The following is a 21144-nucleotide window of genomic DNA, read 5'->3' as shown; positions in this document are numbered from 1 at the left end:
GATACACGGAGAGAAATTTTTAGTTCTGGTTACCGCTCGGTCCTTAATTATTTGCTTTCTTTACCACAATCGACGAAATATAGTTCTAGGTAGAAAATGAAAATCAGTTTTCTAGCCGTTACCGGAAACTCTAGTATCCGTTACTATTCTTTCTCATTACTATCGCTGTTGCTAGATTCTCTTGCAACTGTTGCGAAAATTTGACGTTAAAGCCTTGTTTAACTAAAAAAAGTAGAGTAAACCTCAGAAACTGATTTAGCGTTGCAATTACCAAAAAAGGATCAACGACACCTGTTTTACTCAATTTTTCTAGCTACTGTAACAAATGAAATTTTTCTCAGTGTAGAGCAAAATTCCGTAAAATAAATTCTCGACAGAGTAATATTCCGAAAATTAAACTATACTAGCACAGCTTAGTTTACTCGACGAGTGGTTGTAAAAAAATCCGAAAAACCGAAAATCAGAATGACCAGGATTTTGAACGTAATAATATCGAAAATCCAAAACAAAAAAAAAAAAATCATCAAACCGATGAAATTTCACACGGCGAAAAATTCGCAGAACGTAAAATCTTCCGATCGTCCGGAATTTTGATATTTCAGATATTTAAATTTTCTCACTCTAGCACTTTCGGAACTTTGACCAGTCGAATTTTGTCCTTTCGTTGTTTCTCGAAAGCTTTAATTTCTTTGCATCAAGTTTCGCCACCAAAAAATCTTCACTCCAGTGCTTTCGGAACCTTTCAAATTCGGAATTTCAACTTTGCCCCATAGGAATAACGAATCCAGCGACGATCCGAGCCAATTTTCAAAAGGTTGTTTGTTAAAAATATTCTCATCCAATTGCGAGCTCGTAATTCGTGCCACACGTAAGCACGATCGAGTGTACAGTAAGAATTGGAGAAGCTTTATCGGTTTTAATTAAATCCGTATAACTTCTCGACGTCGAGAGGTCGGACAACTATAGCTACTATATCTCTTCGTCTATAACGCGTGACGGTGAGAAACGTCGACTTGACGTCGTTCCGACGGGCACACAGGTACTAGAATATCGGAGGGCGAACAGGCCGGACGATCCGCCTTCTAATCGTACCTTTTCTTTTCCTTTTTATTTTATTTACCTCCCCCCCCCCTTTTTTTTTTACACCCCTTTTCCTTTCATTTCCCATCATTCCCCTTTTTTGCCAACTATTCTTTCTTTTCCTCTCCCACCATTTTTCGTAACTATTCCCTTGAACGTGAAGTGAGAAAATAGAGATTATCGACGGTTAAATTATAGTTTTGAATAACGTTGTGAATTCCTGAAGTTAAAACAGTCTTAGGAATATAGTTTTTTCTTGGTGTTAAAACCATTAGTTCGATTAGTTGCAAAGATAGCGATGAATTGTTAATTAATTAGTGTAATGGTTACTTACAACGGTTGAATAATTGATTCGTTTATAAAAATTATGATAAAACCGTCGTGACTGTAATACGACTTTAATTTCGTCAAATTCGTTGATAGCAAAAAGTTTACCAAACACAAGGAATAAAAAAAAAAAAAAAAATTAACATACAATATAAACGCGATCTTTAGTCAAAATAAAACGCCGTCGTGATTTTTCAATGCGTAAAATGACAAACCTCGTTGTGAAAATGACGTATATTTTTAAAAAGCGGGAAAAACAAATGAAAAAAAGATAACGAGTGAAAAAAGAAGAGACACCGGTGGAAAATTTTTCAACCAAGTGCAAGGAATCGAGCAGAAAATCGGTGACTTTTAAAGTGACGCGTCGAATGGTCGGATTTACCGGCAGTCTGTAGGATCTTCGAATGAGTAAGTGTCGAAAATATCCAAAAAAAACACTCGCAGAGCTTTAACGTATTATTATATACTACAGCTGTATAGATTGGCGCCGATAGAGTGAATGAAAGATAAATATAGCCACGCTGGCCAGAAATCTGTTAAGACAGTTATGCGTCTTGTCTGGATTCTCTGCACCGATGGCAGGAAAAGCTTGTAATTAGAATTGTTCGTTGCAGCAACAAAACGAAAATAATCAACAAAATACAAACAAGATTGAATAAAAATCGAAATTTCCTCGAAGATAATGACAAAATTTTGTTTCAACGTAACTTTCTTTGATCTTTGAAAACTTTTGAGTCACGGTTGTGAGTGTTTTTCAAAAATAAAATTCTCCCGAAAATAGATTTTGAAAATTCAGTACGACGAATTCAATAAGCGATCCCAAAATCCCCGTACGCAGAGTTTTTTTTTTTTTTTCACCGTATTCGATCAAATTTCAAACATCCTTCCACCGTATTGTATCCATCGTCTTGAATTTTCCAAATCTAATTTCAGATTCGTAATCACCGTGTCAAAAAAAAAAAAAAACCATAAAACAAAATCTTGCTATAAAAATCGATTCAGCGCAACAACGAGTGACGCAAAAGTTTAAATTATAAAAATCACGATTGTCGGATAACATTAAAGCTTGACGAGATTTCGTAGAACAAAAAAAAAAAAAAAAAAAAAAAAAAAAAGGAAAAATCATTACAAAATCCAATTTTTATTTTTTTTATTTTTATCACCTCCGCATCTTTTCTTTCTTTCGGTGAAAATATTTCGCCCTTCGTTTCCCCGTCTCTCTTTTGCTGTATAAATAAACAAATATCACGCGATGCGTACTTGATACATGCATATTATATATTTATTATTTATACACGTCAAACCATGAGAGAGTTAATCAGGTCCCAGCGATATATAACGTCTAATTAAACCGCAGCTGCCGAGTTCTCCGGGTCGTTTCTTCAAGCGCCACCACCACTAGCGCTTTTCCTATGATCTACCGTCAAATGATTACCAGAGATGGTTACGGTCGCGTTACAAACCAACCGGCAGCCTCTTTCCGTATCCGTTAAATACCTGCCTACTTATTTCATATTTCACTGCAAACCTGCGCGTAGAGAGGTGTTGATAAAACTTCGTAATGCCCGACGAAATGCAACGAATCCAATATTCATGCCGCACCGCGCGTTTCTGGTCAAAGTCTAACGTTATGTAAATAATCCATTCGCAGTCGTGCGGAAGAGTGTGAAAAACTTTTACAGGCAAATGAAAAACGTCGAAATTTATAACGCTTAAACATTCCCGCAACAGAAAACGACAAATTTTCCACATACGCAAAGATATGATTTACTACGCTGTTTTTTTTTTTTTTTTTTTTGTGTGTCAAGCGTGTCGAATTTTTCGAAATTTAAGGCTCGTTTTTCGGTACATTTCCAACGGTAGAAAAAAAAAAAAAAATAGACAAGTCGGTCCGATGATTCCATCGGAAAGTTTAGAATCTGTTTTGCAACGACTCCGAATTTGAGACAACGCATCTGATAATTCAATTCGTTCGTTGAGAAAAATTTCATTAGTTACAGCAACTACAAAAAATTGAGTAAAACAGGTATCGTTGGAATAAATTGTTCGAACATTGTTGGAATAACGAAAAAACGAGGTACGCCTGAACATTTTGCGTCATCGTCGATCCTTTTTTGGTTATTATGTGGGATAAAAAAAAAAAAAAAAATTATAATTTCGTCACCCGATCGCTCACGGTTCGTGCAATTTCCCATTATTATAAAATATATGCGGGCATGTTATACGTTACATGTATCATATGTGTATACTGTATGGGTACGTAAGCGGGTTTATTATAACTATAATACATCACGGAAGCAATGACATGGAAGGAAGCCGTACAGCGACGTACCCTACGTAAGTATAATGTACAAGATCCCACGCGAAGTAGGTAAAGTTGAGTCAACCTCAATTTAGCACGTACACAATTTCCACCGAGCCTTGAGCGAGCCAACTTCGCAATTTCTCCCCATTCGGTATATCGAAGAGGAATGAAGTTGCGGGTTGAAGGAGAAAGGAAAACCATATCGATCATAATTAATGATCGATGGCTAATGAGCTTAAGATAATCGATTCGTCGATTAATAGTGTCGAAAAAAATAATCGAACACTAATCGATTGATTCGGTAAAAATTAATCGATTCATCGATTGTTTCGTTTTTATTTATTTATATTTTTGTTCAAACTGTGCATACGAAGCTAAAGTCTCGTGAATTTCAGTACGCAGTCTTGATGGCGGAAAAGCTTTTTCATAATTTATAGTTTGGTTAAAATAATTTTTATTCAATTTCGGATAAAAATATTCACCCATTTTCTTACTTGTTGTATTAAATAGATACTTGGTTTAGTAAGATGATGATAATAATTGATACTTTCGATTTTGAATCGAAGAAAAAATACGGCGATGGTGGTCAAAAATTGCGCAAACGTCGGGGAGCAATAAAATATAATCATCAAATGATCAATAAATTCCCAAAATCAAATTTTATAATTTTAGCTCTCGTCCCGGGTCGGCAAATTTTCATCTACAAGTTTTTACTGCGCAGTCGATTTATTCAACGAACTGTGATAAACTTTTGCCAAGGACGTCCGATCTTCTTATGATTTTTAATTCTTAACCAGAAAAAAAGAGAGAGCGAGAAAAGAAGAGGAAAAATTAAGATTCTTAAAAGTTTAATTCTTTTTGTTCAAATTTCGTAACAGTAGTTGATTAATTTTACTGAATAATTATTGGGTTGATACTTAGGTTACGAAAAACTTTTGCCAATTTGCAATTCGGATAGTTGGTCTTAAATTTGTCAGAAATAAAAAAAAAAAAAAAAAAAAAAATGGTTTTAATTTTCTTTGCCTCCGTTATTCGGCATAACGCGATGCAAAATTATTTTCATTCTGAAAATCTATCGCATGGTTGTAATTTTCAATCACGTAACCTACTTAGTAAATTTTTACATTCTCACAGGTTTCAGCTGTGTTGTAAATGTGAAAAAATAATCATCGCCACTCGAGGTGACTGAATGTATATTATATTGAAGCTATACAATGAAATACCGCGGCTATTGTCGAGTGATTATAATCTGGAAACTCTGGAAAGTCGCGTCGCGTTTCGCGGTAAGAAAGAAATTTAATTGAGTATAAAATGAGTAAGAAAAGTATGAAATAAGAAGAAAAATAACACAGTTAACGGGCCGCAATTTAAAGAACACAATTTTTCATTCAAACGTGACGAATCAATTAATTCTCAGCGATGAAACTTACTACTGAAATAATTAAATATTTTCTTCGAACACGTTTCTTGTTCGTTTCCTTTTCTCAGTTTCGCTCCGAAATGAGTCAACAAATAAATATACAATTTTTAATTATTCGCACGGCGAAAGCTCGAATTTCGGGAAAGCTCGCGGTTAGTTTATTGGGTCTGGAAAAATTCCTGGGACGCGTTTAAAAGAAAGGAAACGAATGAGAAAAACTCGGCCTTCGACGCTCAGTCTGAACCGCATTTCGCCAACTTTTTCTTCGATACTTCGCCTGCCTATCTCATCAGCGATCCTTGATGGAGGGATAAAAAAAAAAAAGCCGCGGTTAAGGAAAGGGGGCGAAATTACGCGACGAGAGCACGCTAAATTACCACAGTGATGATGATGATGACAACGAGGGTGAAACCTACGAACGCTGTGCGAGTCGGCCAAAGCAAAAAAAAAAAAGAAAAGAAAAACGATAAAAACAAAAAAGAAAAAGAAAAAAAACAAGATCGAAGAGATAAAGTATAGATTATATATAGCTGTTGAAAAAGCTCCGGCGAAAGCGACGAAATTCTACTGCCCGAGTGATTTTGAAAAGTACATTTTTCAAAATTCTTTCAAAAATTTTTAAAAACTGCATTCTCTTTTCCAAACATTTCAAACATTCATTATATGTATTTTTTGTAGCACTTTTAATTCTATTGATTAGATATAACATTCTTCGAACGGTCTGAAAATTCCTATTTTTCACTCTGAAAATTTCTAGACCGGTTTCGTTGTAAATTTGGTGAAGAAAAAGTTGATTGCGCCAAAGAAATAAACAAATATCGTCCGATAATGAAACCGTTCTAGAATTGTTCGCAGTGAAAAATATAAGTTTTGACAATCTTTCGGAAATTTTTATACAGTTGGAACAATGTTTTAGGTGATTAAAAAAAATTGAAAGTGCTGAAAATAAATGAAATGGGAAAATATCTGCCCGTAGTGGGCCTGGTTTTAAAAATGTTTGAAGTAAAGAAATACAGTCTTATAAAAAAAACGTCCTTCTCAATATCACTTCAAGTGTTTATAAATAACTGAGCGGTTGATAAAAAAAATCTGAAAAAATTCAACCCACTGTCTCAGAGTTGGGAAAATTGCGGAGAATTTTTTAAACGAAATCAGAAACGGAATTCCTCACGTACATAGAAACAGCTTTGTATTAAAAGTAGAAAAAAAAAAAAAAAAAAAAAATTGAAGAAAAAAGAAATCCTAGAGAACATTTATAATCAGAAATAAAAAAAAGAAAAAAAAAAAAAAAAATGAAATGTGGAAGAACGACACCGTGGGATAAAAGTTCTCACCTCGTTGTAGAATTCCCTTAAGTGCTGAAAACCGGAAGTACGACGAGTGTATAAAACTATCACTGTCATTTAGAATCGAAAGGAAATTCGAACTACGGATAAAAGCGTTAACGATTATTTAGGCGAACGTATAAAACGGCATGGAATTATTCGGTATAAACGTCTCGATTATACCCGCGGATGAAACGAGGGTATTTATTTTGGTTTTAGGCGACGCTGAGCGTCGCTATCCGAGCTTCGAACCGGACTGATCTAAATTTGGTACGCGACAGCCTGAATACTCTGAAATCTGCGAAGAGGCGAGACGGACGGAGAGAGGCGTAGAATCTTGAATACATATGCAGGAAGTACTGGAAAATTTGACCGGAACTATTAATTCCTGGCGTTGCAACATTTTCGGGTAAACAATAAGAGGCGATAATTTAATAATCATTCGAGTTACCGTACATGTTTAAATAAGGATGAAATGGATGACAAAGGTGAAGAAAAGAAAATTTTTGTTTCGAGTTTCTCGTATTCAAATAAATCAAATTTTGATAACATACATCGAATGATAAACAAAATCTTCACTTGTTACTTGTAAAGTTTTCTCTTGTTTTCTTTTTTTGCGTTGATTAATATTTAAATAAAAGTTATTTAAACGCAGAACCGAAGTTTGTTTAGTTTTTATTTACAACAAACGTTTGAGAAAATACGTTAATTTTTTCCTAAAATCGGAAATATCCCACTGGCTTCTACAAAAACACAATTCAAACAACATGCGAATGCTTTGAAAATTTAATCTGCACTCGTCTAATTTGACGTTATGAAACTATCTAATTATTGAACAGAATCCAAAAACGAAAAACAAAACGATAAAATTCGTCGAAAACAAAATTCAAAACAAGACAAAATCTCGGAATAATGATTTCCGAAAAAGTGAAAAAAATTACCACAGCTTAAACAATTTTAATATTTTCGAACGAAAATTCATCTTTCCTGAATTGTTCTCAGAATTAAAATAAGTTACAAATTTCCGTAAAAATTTTAGCAAAGTATTATTTGCCTTGTATTTATATTGAAAATTCAAGTTTTACCATAATTACAATACAAAATCTCCTCGCAAATTTTTACAGTCAAGATTTTTAGCGAACGATTGTTTTTTTTTCTTTTATCTTTCTAAAATTTCCCCTCAGTTTTATTACGATCAAAATTTGCCGAGTAATTAAGTATACATCCGACAATTTTTTTCATCCGAGGTTCGCAACGATTAAGTCGGGTTAAATACACCCTCGGTAAAATAATTCTTCGCGGCTCATTAAGCTTGCGACTTTGCAGAAATGTATAGATATACATGTATTTATATATATATATATATATATATATATATATATACACATGTATATATAGAATATTCGGGGTATAATATGGCCGTATAATATTCATACGCGGTGTTTTACGCCGATTAAAACAGTTTTCAAGCCAATCGTTTATATAATACAATTATATTCAGTTGCTTATAACAATTGTTCAAACTTTGCTTCAGGCTCGTTCGTTATAATAGATGGCCTGCAAGAAACTTTCCGAGTTTGCCTACACATACACACATATATGTATATGCGTATGTATATATACAGGGCATTCCACGCCAATTCGACCTGAGTTTTTACCCTTGACCACTCAGATTCGGCACGCCATTTTTCCTACGATGATTCTCACTTTGAAATGTACTCTATTTTTTTTTTTTTTTTTTTTCCCCCATCATTTTGTGACTCAATTTGAATTTTTAACAATTTTTAGAAACGATTTCATCGTCCAACCAAAATTCAAAAATTAGAATTTAGAAAAATCCTGCGTCAGATATCAAAATTTTTAAGCTCAGACCCAGAGTGGGCCGATTTTCCATTTTTACTGTTTTCAAGATTTTTCCGTGAAGAAACGTTAAAAAAATCAGAAGTGAAAGTCATTTTACTACGGATGGTCGCTGATACATTTTTACACGTCACATTGAATTTTTGAAAATTTTTTCAGACTTTTCGGAATCACTTTACCATTTGCAATTTTTTTTTTTATCAACAAAATAAAGTAGAAGAGAAAGTGTCCCCTGCGAAACACGTGAATTTTTATTTTTAAATCCGGTGTGATATAAGAAAATATTTCAGCAGCCACTGATAGTAAAGTAACTCTCGCTTCAAATTTATGACATGTTTTTGCGGGTAAAAGTTTGTAAAACAGTAAGAAGGGAAAATCGGCCCACTCCGGGTCCTGAATTTTTATATCCGACGCAGGATTTTTCAGAATTTTTTCAAATTTTTAATTTTGGTCGCTCGATAAAATCGTTTCTAAAAATTGTAGAAAATAAAAAATTGAGTCGAAAAACAAGGAAAAAAAAAAAAAAACAGAGTACCCTTCGAAGTGAGAACAATCATAGAAAAAATCGCGCGCCAAATCTAAGAATTCAAGGGTAAAACCCAGGTCGTATTGGCGTGGAATGCTCCATATGTATGCACGCGTATAATGCCTGTAATATAAGCGAAATAGGCAGCGATTCGAATCCGAGGGATGGGCGCGGTATTCCAGCAACGCAGACGCGCAAAACCAATTTCGCTCTTCACTTTTTGCTATGCAATTTCACCTATCTTGGCAACATCTATGTACGTGTGTGAATTTTTTTTTTTTGTTAATCAAAGAATATTTCTTTTCATAATCGGATCTTTTAAACTTTATCACAAAGAAGGGATGAAATTCCGTCTACTCTGTTATACTGACATTGGAATGGTTCTTATTACGGTTGTTTTTGAATTTTTATACTCCCAAGGGCTTAAATGCTTTCAATTTGATTGAAAAAAAAACAAAAAAAAAAAGAAAAATTGAAAATATATCTATTCTTGTATCGACTAAAGTCTTTCAAATTTTTTTTACAGTTGCATCGATCAATACCAGTAGAAAACAATATTTAATTTTCGTTTGTTATATAATGAGGTTTTCGAATAATGTAATTGCTCTGTCCTAAATTTTTCACCTACGAGAAATGTGGAATACGCTTTATAACACGTGTGTTTATTTCGTAGCTATAATTGACAGAATGATAATTTTATATAAATTTAAACTTTGAACGTTAATTATAACGTACGAATGCTTTCATATAATATGAATCTTATGTATCGGAGCTTTTTTCTAGAGCATTCAATTCTCTGCGAAAATGTATACTTTTCATTATCGTTCGTATATTCGGTAACGACTTATAAAATTTCAAAGTGGAAACAAAGTTCTTAATTGTGGAAAGAAAATCGTGATCACGTATTGAATTGCTAATTTTTTAACCTCGGCTCGTTCGATTTTTAAGTCAAACATACATAATGTAAAATGAAAATATCAATTTTTAATCAAATCACACGAATTCTAAACTCGAAAACAATTAAATAAATAAATAAATGAATCGCTAGAGGTTAATCAGCAGTAAAATAGTACAGGCCTAAACTTTGAGTTGAGATTGACAGTTTTTTTTTTGTCTCAAGGATGAAACCTTGAACAAGCAATCATTATGATTACCTGAATCTCTTACGAAGATTTGAAAAATCTCCCCCGGATATGAATTTTATTTTATTTTCGAACGTTGTATTGTTATGAAATTTTCTAAATTCACGTTCACTAATAAATTGTAGTTTCTTCTTCAACCGTTGAATGAAAGAAAAAAAATTTCAATGGTATTTCGACCAAAATAATCGAAGATTGTCAAAAACATTATAAATCTTTGAAAGTCGCGGTTTTACACTTCGACTAAACCGAAGATTTCTAAAAAAAGTTAAAAAATTTATTCATATTAACAAAGTGTTTCGGGCCAGCATCAAAGTGGCAAAAAAAAAAAAAAAATCTACCGACAGAATCTGTGAACACGTGTCGAGAATGTTGGTGAAGTTGTAGATTTTACGCGAAACGACCGATTCGTGAGATATGAAATTGCGACGCGAAGAAACGAAGAGAAGTGGAAGAAAATTTTTATGCCCGGTAAAAAGAAAAACGTTATCCACCGTAGTATCGCGCTGGAACGTTTTCTTCTTGCTTCCATTGTTGAAAATAAAACGAAATACCGGACGAAGAGAGGGAATAGAGAGGGTAAAAGAAAAAACAAAAAAAAAAAACGACGAAGAAGAAGAAGAATAAACAAAAATGAAATAAAATAAAATCCTCCAGCTGTATCATAGCGGTAAAGGAATCCCTGAATAACGCGTGTTTCCTCAAGCAATAACAACAATGCCATACCTACTTTGGGACAAGAATCGCATCAGATATTCACGGTATGTTGGAACTTGCGTGTATGTATGTATACATTTCATATATTCTATGGATAAAAATGTTATTTCAACGATAAAAAACAAAATAAAAAAAAAAAAAAACCAGAGACTCTCGTTGGATTTCAGACGAATCGTGAAACTGTATGCGATATGCGAATTGCCTTGTAATATAATATAATAACAAGAGATTCAAATTTATTGGCTCTATTTTTCAACAAAACGATCACGGCGTGGATCTGGAAAATTTTCGTACGAATTTCTGCGTGAAAATTGACATTTTTTTTTTTTTTAACGATTGTTGTCACCGGTTTTTTTTTTTTTTTTTTTGTTGTTTTTGCTTGACGCAATTTTAGGGTCGTTTTCCGGCGTTTTTTTTTATTTTTAAATTCTTCCTACGCGACAAGAAGTAACAAAATCTTTGGGAATCTGTGAATTTTTTCAAATCAATAGAAAAAGAAACGAAAAAAAAAAAAGAGAATAGAATAGAATGGTAGATTTTTCACTCGTCTAATCTCAATTGAATGTGAGGAAAATTTGCGTACGAATTTCTGTACGACAATTGGCATTTTTTAATTATTGTTATTTGGTTTTTTGCGCTTGATGCAATTTTCGGGTAATTTCTTCGGTTGAAATGTTTGGAATTGAAACTAGAGTGCCTGAGAATTTTTTCAGAGTCTTAATAACGGTCAGTTTTCAAAATCACTTCGACTGTTTATGAATAATTGAGCGGATGAATGAAAAATCTGACAAAATTCAGGGTGCCGTTTCGAAAGTTGGTACTATCGCAACAAAGAATATTAAATCAAATCAGAAATGATGAGGATCAGACGTTCGTTGGAATCGCATGGAATTCCCCATATATATATATTCGTCTGGCATTATTGGAACATTTTTCCAACAAGTACGCGGTAAATATTCTAAAAAAAAAAAAAAGAATAAAAATTCAAAAATCTGTACCAAAAATACAAATTCTTTGAGATTAAAAAAACTTGTATATTTATCTGTAATGCCATTTTCTACGCATTTTGAAACTCCTTTACAGAGGTATAAATGTGCATTATCGGAAATCGATTATCGGATTCACCTGCGCACGAATTGTTCATCCCATTAATAATCTGTTTGTTTAATAATTAGCCTTGGGCTTGTGCACGATGCGTTGTATGCATGAAACGCAATGCATAAACAGCGTGAAAATTTGATTTGTAATTGCGATTCATGTTTGCGAAAAGCGGAGGATCGAAGGTGAAACCCTCCGTTAATTATCTTTACATCAAAATTATCTTATATAATTATAATTATACGTCGTGCTTTCTCTTAGAAAGAAAGTGTCGATTGATTTTATTTCATTTTCATTTTGTTTTTTATTTTCTTTTACATGACGCGAATTTTCATAATTGATTAGGTACTAATAATTTATACTTGACGGAGATTTTTGAATGCTTAAATTCAGATCGAAAAAAAAAAAATACAAGAATGCAAAAACTAATCCCCCCCCCTCATATCCAAAATACGTGTATTCAATTTGATTATTCGTCATCAACGAAAATTCCCTAGAGGCTGAAAATTCTAATATTCTAAGCAATTTCGCAATATGCCTGAAATAAATTTTTATCACAGATCTTTCCGTTTCCTCATTAATACAGGATCAATTTTTATACGAATGTATAATGAATATACGTCTCCGCAGCTGTATCGTCATCGATCAAGCTTACATAAATTTCCGTAATTCTCTGCAAGCTTGCTGGATTCTGTATCTCGAAACTGCGAAGGATTAGCAAAAGTAAAATATTGTAAATATATACGATGTGGCGAGACAATGAATGGAATAAATGAAAAAAAAAAAAAAAAAAGAATAAAACAAATATGTAAATAATAAAAAACCATCACATAAATTTGCATAGGAAGAATGGGAAAAGCGGCGAATCAAAAATGTTCTTTTTTTTTTTTTAAACCCTGCAGGGTATTAAAAGGGTTTCAACTGATCCGAGCTTTCGAAACTTTCGCCTCGAGCCGTCCAGGCAAAGTTTGAAATATCGTTAGTCAAGCGCGTATTATATATATATATATATATATATATATATACGTTAGTTTGAATACAGGCCTTCCGATAATTAGAGATCGAGTGCATTGTGGGAAAAAAAGACGCGCGCTCTAGCAATACGTCAAACTTTCGAAACTATCGATATATTTATATGTACATACATGTATAAAATTTGATACTTATACGAAATGGACATGATGAAAATTAGTAACGAAATCTCAAAAACTATCCAAAACGCGATGTTAGTCGAATTAGAAGAATGGTCAACAGTTATCGGTGAGTCGAAGTCGAGTAGGGGTGAAATAAATTATTGTAAGCTATTGAAAAGTCTCAGTTGTAAATAACGTGCTGAAATTGCCTGAAAATCGTCAAAGTATCGTTTTCAAAAGCGCAAGACGAAATTTTGAGCGATCATGAAAATCAGCAAAACAATCTGCACGCGTAGCTGATAAATTATAACAATGGTTGAAAACTGTTCGATGTGATAGGAAGAAAAAAAAAAAAAAAACGTTCAAGAGATCACAAAAGGATTTTTCATTTCCATCGGAATGATCGACGACGGTCAGATTGACACAGAATCACGGAAAAATGATGCAATTTTCGGGAAAAAAAAATAAACGAAAAAAGCAAAGCAGAAGAAAACCATACTGAGAGAAATTTTTATTTCCGGTTACCGCTCGATCCTTAACTATTATTTTCATTTTTCACCACAATCGACAAAATATAGTTCTAGGTAGAAAATGAAAATTTCGTTCATTACGACCAAATTATTTTCCAACTATACGTATAATACGCAATTATATATACGGTGATGTAAAAATCATACGCTTAAACACGAATGAAAAACGCCTGCTAATTTTCTAGCCGAGATAATCGTCCGCTTCTCGGAAAATTGAATTTTACCAAAGCCAGCGAATTGCAGATTTCCGAAGCCGGATGAGCGGTTCGTCGATTTCAAATTCTGATGACTAAATTATTCCATTAAAATTTAATCACACCGCGTTGATTCGAGGGTTATAGATAGCAAAGTATGCGGGGATAACGTGACCTGCATCCACCTTGCAATTTCGGTGTAAATAACGGCTGCGATACGGAGCTAAGTGAATAATTTACGGACACGAAGAGGAGAAGAAAAAAAAAAAATAAATAAATAAAAAAAAAAGGAAGCGAATAGAAAATGAAAAGCTGATTATACACACATCTTGCCGAAGTAATAATTACGTTTCACGTACTCGGAAAGTGGATGAAAAAATTGTAGAAAACTGAGACACGAGAAAGAAAATAAAAAAAAAAAAAAAAACAGAAAAAATAAAAAGTAAAAAAAAAAATTCTTCAACGTCGATTCGAATGTAAATATGACGACGCAACCACGTCGAGACTCGGGAGTAGTAGCAAACTTTTCGACTTTTGCATCACTCAGTTTTTCTCTCTCCGCTGTTTTCTTTGTTTTTCAAAATTTTCTCCACTCACTTTTCCTCGTTGCGTATAAACTTATATTTATACATGTACCTACTTTCATAATTACGAGTAAATAACATCGCGTCTAGCTTTATACCTGCATAGTTTGTGTTTAATCAATTAGCGAGAGAGTAAGTTGAAGAACTGAGGTAAAAGAGAGAGAGAGAGAGAGAGGAAAAAAAATACCAACAACAACAACGGAGAAGCTGACTGTTGCTGAAATTTTTATTCCACACTATAGCACGTTACAGTGTATATTTAAACGTACGTGAAAAAGTTAGTGACTTTCTTCTTCTTTTTTTCTTTTTTCTTTTGTGCGCAACGATGAGAAAAATTGTTATTACATGTACCGTTGATTCGAAAATACTTATGCAGTGATGCGTTTTTTTTTTTTTTTTTAATATTTTTTTGTTTTTCTCGCATCAGACTCGTTAATCGAAACAACCTCGGCGGAAGTCTGAATATATTTTGCGGAAGTGGGATTTGCGTGTAAAACGGTATCCGTTCTCGGGGTAAGAGGACGGTGAAAAAAGAAAAAAAAAAAATCTTTCCTTTGGTTAAATTTGAAAAAGAAAAAAACCAAACGGAACGCCGTAAAAAATAAAATGGAACGAGAGGCGAGAAAAAAAATAAAAAAAAAAAATCAACGAAATGGCGGAAGATGGCGGGTTTTCAAAAATTTTGACGCGTATAATTGTACTTGAAAGCTTGATATGGACGGTGATTTGATTTACCGTGGTTAAAAGCACCGCGTCCAATATATAAAAAGGATGTGTAAAAATTTCCCTCCCCGAATAGCGGAGCGGAGAGGAGATCAAAAAAAAAAAGAAATAAATTAAAGTAAAAATGAAAAATAGAAACCGGCGAGGGAAAACTTTTTTCCAACAATCATGAGCGCAAAATTTTCTCATTCTCAACTGATTCCCGGAACTGTGTTCAAAAAAATTAATCTAACGAGAAGGCGGAGGGAAGAAAATATACGGAAAAAAAGAAGACGAATCAATTTTCCTCATTATACACGGAAAAATTGACGATTCGAAAAACTTTTCAGTTGTAAGAGCAGAAAGAAGAGTAAGAAGAAGAAAAAGTAAACGAATCCTGAAAATGTTTTGTGAACTTTTGCAACTTGGTATATAATTCCTCGTAGCCGATCGAAACAAGTATCTTCTTTTTTTTTTTTCTTATCGTGCCACAGAAATTTTCTGGCGAGTTGTTATAATTGCAGCAATTACTGTTCCATGACTATATTATTATTACATGTTTGCATTTTTTCACAGTTTTATGAATATCAGCGACGATTAAAAAAAAAAAAAAATAGAACAGGACTGCAGATAATTCGTGACTCGGAAAATTGTTTCACAATAAGGTATCCGGTTTGTAGTTTAAATTCATTCGCAACATCACATCCGTGCTATAAAAAATACTTGTAATTTACAAATTACAGGCTTCGTTTTTCAGCTCGTAAAATCATTTATCGGCGTGATACACGCACGTAGGTGATAATATAACGCTTGTCGTTGTCGTTGTTGTTGTTGTTGTTCAAATTTTTTATCGCCACCCTTTCCCCGTTCGTTTCTCCATCGCCACGGCAACGGCGAGGAAAGCTTTTTACGCGGTTTTTGGACGCATCGAAAACGATTAGGGGATGTTTTCCGTTAACGACGTTAGTTCGCATCCTTTGTAGCGACGAGCTTTACCCTGAAGCGGACTTGATAATGAGATAGAAATAATTTACAACTCATCTTCGACTAAGCTCTCTCCTGTTACGGTTAACGGGGTCCGGCGTGCAACGGCAATTAAGCTCGAGCCGCCTCCCTGATCCGGGCAAAAAGCTCTCCTCCTCCCCCTTCTCCTCCCCTTCGTTAATGAAACGGAAATCAAAACCTCAACTGCCGAACAAAACTTAGCGATGAGGGGTAGGAAATTTGAAAGGGTAAATTTTTTATCATCATCATCATTATTATTATTATTATTATTATTATTACTATTTCTTCTTCTTTTTTTAAATTATTTTATCAAGACGCTTTTTAGCCTTCCGAATTTCTCCTGTCACTCGTCGTTTTTTTTTTTTTTTGACCGCCTGCAGTTCAAGCGTGAGTAATCAAAGATCGATTAGCCTCAATCGATGTCCGACCTTTCGTATTCTCTCGTCGGTTTGTACAGTCCGATAGAAAAGCTTCGAAATAAATACAATGCTCGAATAAAGTATTTTGGAAAATATCTTCTACCGAAAGAAACAGAATTCAAGACACCCGGAGTATTGAATTGAAAATTTGACGACCAACCAAAATTCATTTTAAATTTAATAAAAATTGAACTTCATATACTTGGATATATTTACGAGGAGAGAATTATTCGCTGAAATTCGTATTCCAGACTTATGGTTGTTCAGATTTTGAAGTCGCGATTTCACCGTCAATGTGTTTCAAATGGCTAAGTTTTGGGAACTCATGTCTCGACGTCCGACTATTCAATACCAACGGTAGTTTATTTTATTCGAAACTATGACAATCTAACTTTATTTGAAATTTGTTAATTTTTTTTTCTCGTTAGAAATAATTTATACAAAGCATTGTTATCGAAAATAATGTCAACCATTTTTCTAAGTGGCATGTTTGACGTTCTCCGCGATATTTCAAAAACGGCTCACAATCGAACAATTCACTTCAAATTTAAAGACCTGTATTCCTGGATATTTTATCCTCATTTTTATTACCTCGTTTTTTTTTAATGGTCGCCAATGCCACGGTTAAATATCGTATTTCAACTCGAAACAATTGGCATTTTGTTGCAGGAAGAATTTCGGATTGTGACAAAGAGGATAAACTATTCAAGAGTGCTGTCTGAAAAGAATAAAATGAATTTGTTGGAACTATTTTTGAAATGTCATACGGATCAAAAAAATATATTACGGCACGAAATGGTTGACGTTATTATCAATAACAATACTTTTCATCAATTGATTTAAATTTAACACCATATATATATTTTTTTAAATAAAACAAACCTCGATCAAATCAAATTATTGATTGACTGTGTACAAATGCGAGAAATTTAAGGCTGAAAATGTTGTCTGCAATTTAATTAAAACTCCTCAATTTTCTAACTTGACTGTACACCCGATACATTCCTAATTGAGTTATGAACCAACTGCCGTTAAGGGGGTCAGCGTCGAGTGATGAGTAATTTAATTACGATCGGAAAACTAGCTCAAGACTTGGTGCGAAATATCTGTACATACTCTTAAAAATCTGAAAATCATTTCACGTCACAATCATATCAAGACTGCGAACCCTTCCAGCTCTTCTAAATCGAAATACAAATTTTAATCGTGATTCTGCGGAGAGACGGAGCCTCGTGGCTACTCAATAAAATATCTTTTGAAGTGTATCGATATCGCGACATGACGGAAAATTCAATAAAGAAACTTACATCACACAGGCGTGCTTTTGTCACGTTCCTGTTCGAAAAGCGAGAAACGAAAATCTAGACAGAGTGGAACGAAAGTAAGTCGAGGACGGAGAGGAGGATAAAAAAAAAAAAGAACGGAAAAAGTAGAATCAATTTGGAGGTAAAAGGAAGAATTTCAACATCAAAAGTTTCTTCGTAAAACAATTGAAAGCCGTGTGCAATAAAATAAAAAAAAAAAAAATGCTGCCAATTGCCGTAAGAGTCGCGAACGTTCTTTGACAAATTGAAATACGAATTGATGTTTTTAAAAGAACCAAGTCTCGTACTATGATGCAAATAGATCAGGGTTGTAAAATTTTTAATCAAATTGATAATTTAATTTTCTTATGAAATATTTATTCCACTAAAATAACTAATTCAATGATTAACGGAAATTTTTCTCATTAAAAAATTGAAATCAACGATAAATGGAAATGGAAATGCATTATTTATGATTCTGAAGTAGACCGATGCCTTTACTTCTTTCAAAAACGTATTTTCGCATGATATCTTTTCACCGGTAAAATAATGTTACACACACGTGTTTCTTTTACGTCAAGCTCGACCAATTTTGAAACAACACAGCTTGTGGCACTGACTCCGCCATTTACCGATGATAAATTACCTTGCAATTTCAGTTTCTCTCTAAACCACGAGAGATTTCATTCACAACACACCCGTATAATCTGGGTGCTCGGATATCCCACCGCTGTCACCAATAAACCGAAATACGAGAAGACGGGTGATAAAGCAGAGAGAAAATAAAGATCGATCCTCTCATCCTTCTTTCGTTCTGAAACAATTCTGACGTGAATTTATAATGACACCCGAAACGAGTGAATTTCGCTGTGTTAAAAAACAAAATATTTCCCCACTCTCTAAAGATCGTTGAAAAAACTTCCTTCTTTCCTCACCGACTCGTCGATAATATTGAAAATTTTCGCGATCGTAAAATCGGCGAGTTGGTAAAATATCACTGGCAATCAAACGACATTTTCCTACATTCCCGTAATTCACGTCTATCCATCTATCTGAGGGGTTGCTGCAACTTTCCCGCTCCCTCGTATTTTTTTTTCCCGCAAAAACTCAACTCCGGAAACCGAACTTGGTCATATAGTCTCGGCTATCTTGTCGCACGTCGAGGACCCGATGAACGGGAAAGAAGAACGAGGGTAGGTTCTATTTTTCCGAGATTTTCACCACCCCGATTTGCTTTCGTTACGTCGTAAATTTATCAGCAGAGAAAACGAATCGTATTCGGTTTTCAAACGTTAATTACAAACATCGATATGACAACAATTATTACCCGTTTTTCATATTGCTCATTTTAAATTCTCGATTTCACTTCGCTCGAACGGCTGTCGATTTCAATATCAAAAGGAATTTTACACGCACTGAAAGCCCAATTTTTGTGTACTCAAAGGGTTTGAAAAAATATTTATATGGGATTCTTTAATTTTTTCAACCCACGAATTCCCTGTTTTTTTATTTTCTTTTTTTTTTATTCACAAACATTTACTCAGTCAAAATTATTTCCAGGGTTTCAATTTCACAGCTGATTTTTTTTTCCATTCTTTTAAAATTTTCAATCTTCCAGTTATTGTGTTTGAATCTTTCGGTTGAAAATACGCGAAATCTATACTTTGGCAAGAATATTACCTGGAAGAAGAACAAAAAGATTCTACGAATTCTTGTAGCGCGAGAAAAATCCGAGTACAACAGTAATCGTTCCGTACCCGCGTTTCGTCGTTGAATTATTTTCCACTCCTTTACGTAGCGTGATAAAAGTAGTTTCCTAACTAGTTTCTACAGAGTGGAAAATAATAATATTTTGCGAAACTGATTGATGAGGGTAGCCCCGGGGTAAATGGAGTAGCCGGAGGAGGGGGATGAAATAACGCAAGGCAAGCCGGGCGACGGCAAATGTGCGGAATAAGGGTGAAAAGAAGAGGGAGAGAGGAAAGAGTAGTCCCGAGGGTAGCAGAGCGCGTGGATTGAGTCTTCGATTTTTCAATTCCTATTTCACGTCATTTGATCGGTATTTTTCATTCCCTGTATCTTTTTCATTCACTTTTCCGCAGCGATCCTCACTCGCGTTTTTCCCGGCCGCACGCGTCGCCGGCACATAACGTTATTATAAAAGAAACGGCATCTTCGATATTGGATGTAATAAATCGCTGCCATGTTCAGCTAACGGGGTGGAACAGTCAACAACCCGGTCTCGCCTTATCCAAGTCCGATTCTTCTTCAGCCGTTCTTCTTCCCCCGCAGTTTCTCATCTTTATATACGCGGTGCCCTGTCCCCCATATCCCCGTAAGTGGGTACCACCGATTTATTTCTAACAGTTTGACACATCTTGCGTTGGGGCGTTTCTCTCTCCCTCAGAATATAGCCAAGGGTGGCCTGAGTTCGAGCTGCGGATTGCCCGTTCATAAGTTATTTCAAATTTTCGATACAACTGTGATTTGTATTTCCCGCCTTACGTCTCGTTGCACGCAATTCGAGACGCCATCTGGCGGAGAAAAAGACGCGCGCCGCTTTCGAACGGTCGTATTTTAAACTCCAATACTCGTTTTTCATCGTGCCTCTGAACTCGCGACAAAATTCACAGAATCAAATTAAGTATTGAAGAATTTTACAAGAGATTTTCTTTACTCTCACGTATTCGTTGTGTCAAAGAGAAACGATCAGCTGTATCTTTGTCGCCATCTTGAATTCGGTGGATATACCGGGTGAAAATAATTGCATAAAATCGATACGAAGTTCCAGAAAATTCATACAAAACCACGTGCCGGAAATTCAAGAAATTTTAAATTGTACAATTACAAAATATGGAATATCAATGAATTGAAATATCAAAATTTCGAAATTAGGTTAAATATTGAAAGTCAAAATTCTACGTTTCTATATCTATGGTGATAAATCTATATTTTGGTTTCTGTATTTCTACCTGAACTTCTAAATTTCTCTACACTTGTAAATTTAATAAAAAATAAAACAAATTCTTGTCTGAACTTCTGTATTTATGTATAATTTTAATAATATTTTGAAGATACTATAGTTTAGTTTTTCGTGATTAAAGAACATTTCTACTCTGTTTCCCTTTCCTGTATTTCGTCTTTAAGCATTCTGATATTCTACGAACTAGATTACCCTGCTTCTGTAAATTCGACATTGTGACATTTCTATCCTGTGAGAATTCTACTTTTTGACCTTCAACCATCTATGATGCCAAAATAAAGAATGACACGAGTCGAAAAAGAAGAAGATGTAACAAAATAATAATAATAATAATAAAAAACGTCACGCCCGCGTCTCTGAGCGTACATAGCCAGCTTGATTAATTATTTACGAATCGCTCACAAGAGACGGCTGAATCCCAGCGGATAAGTCAACGAAGATAACGTGTCACCGGAGGGATGCCGCCAAACTTTTTACCGATCCCAATGTATAA

The 21144-nt window shown here is 34.3% G+C and overlaps 2 protein-coding genes across 2 annotated transcripts in view; one reads left to right on the top strand and one right to left on the bottom strand.

Moving 5' to 3' along the window:
• The window catches only part of LOC124222672 (glutamate receptor ionotropic, kainate 2), a 46148-nt gene extending 39423 nt beyond the window's left edge, over positions 1-6725 (bottom strand). Inside the window, exon 1 of the mRNA XM_046633888.2 lies at positions 6467-6725. The gene's annotated coding sequence lies outside the window, so the exon portion shown is untranslated. The remainder of the gene's footprint in view (positions 1-6466) is intronic.
• KaiR1D (Kainate-type ionotropic glutamate receptor subunit 1D) overlaps positions 1118-21144 on the top strand; it is a 259204-nt gene continuing 239177 nt past the window's right edge. The window contains exon 1 of the mRNA XM_046633891.2: positions 1118-1815. The gene's annotated coding sequence lies outside the window, so the exon portion shown is untranslated. The remainder of the gene's footprint in view (positions 1816-21144) is intronic.

This window comes from Neodiprion pinetum, chromosome 7, assembly GCF_021155775.2.
Source record: "Neodiprion pinetum isolate iyNeoPine1 chromosome 7, iyNeoPine1.2, whole genome shotgun sequence".
NCBI classification, from domain to species: domain Eukaryota; kingdom Metazoa; phylum Arthropoda; class Insecta; order Hymenoptera; family Diprionidae; genus Neodiprion; species Neodiprion pinetum.
Note: the sequence above shows the minus strand (reverse complement) of the source record. Positions and strands in the feature narration are given on the sequence as shown.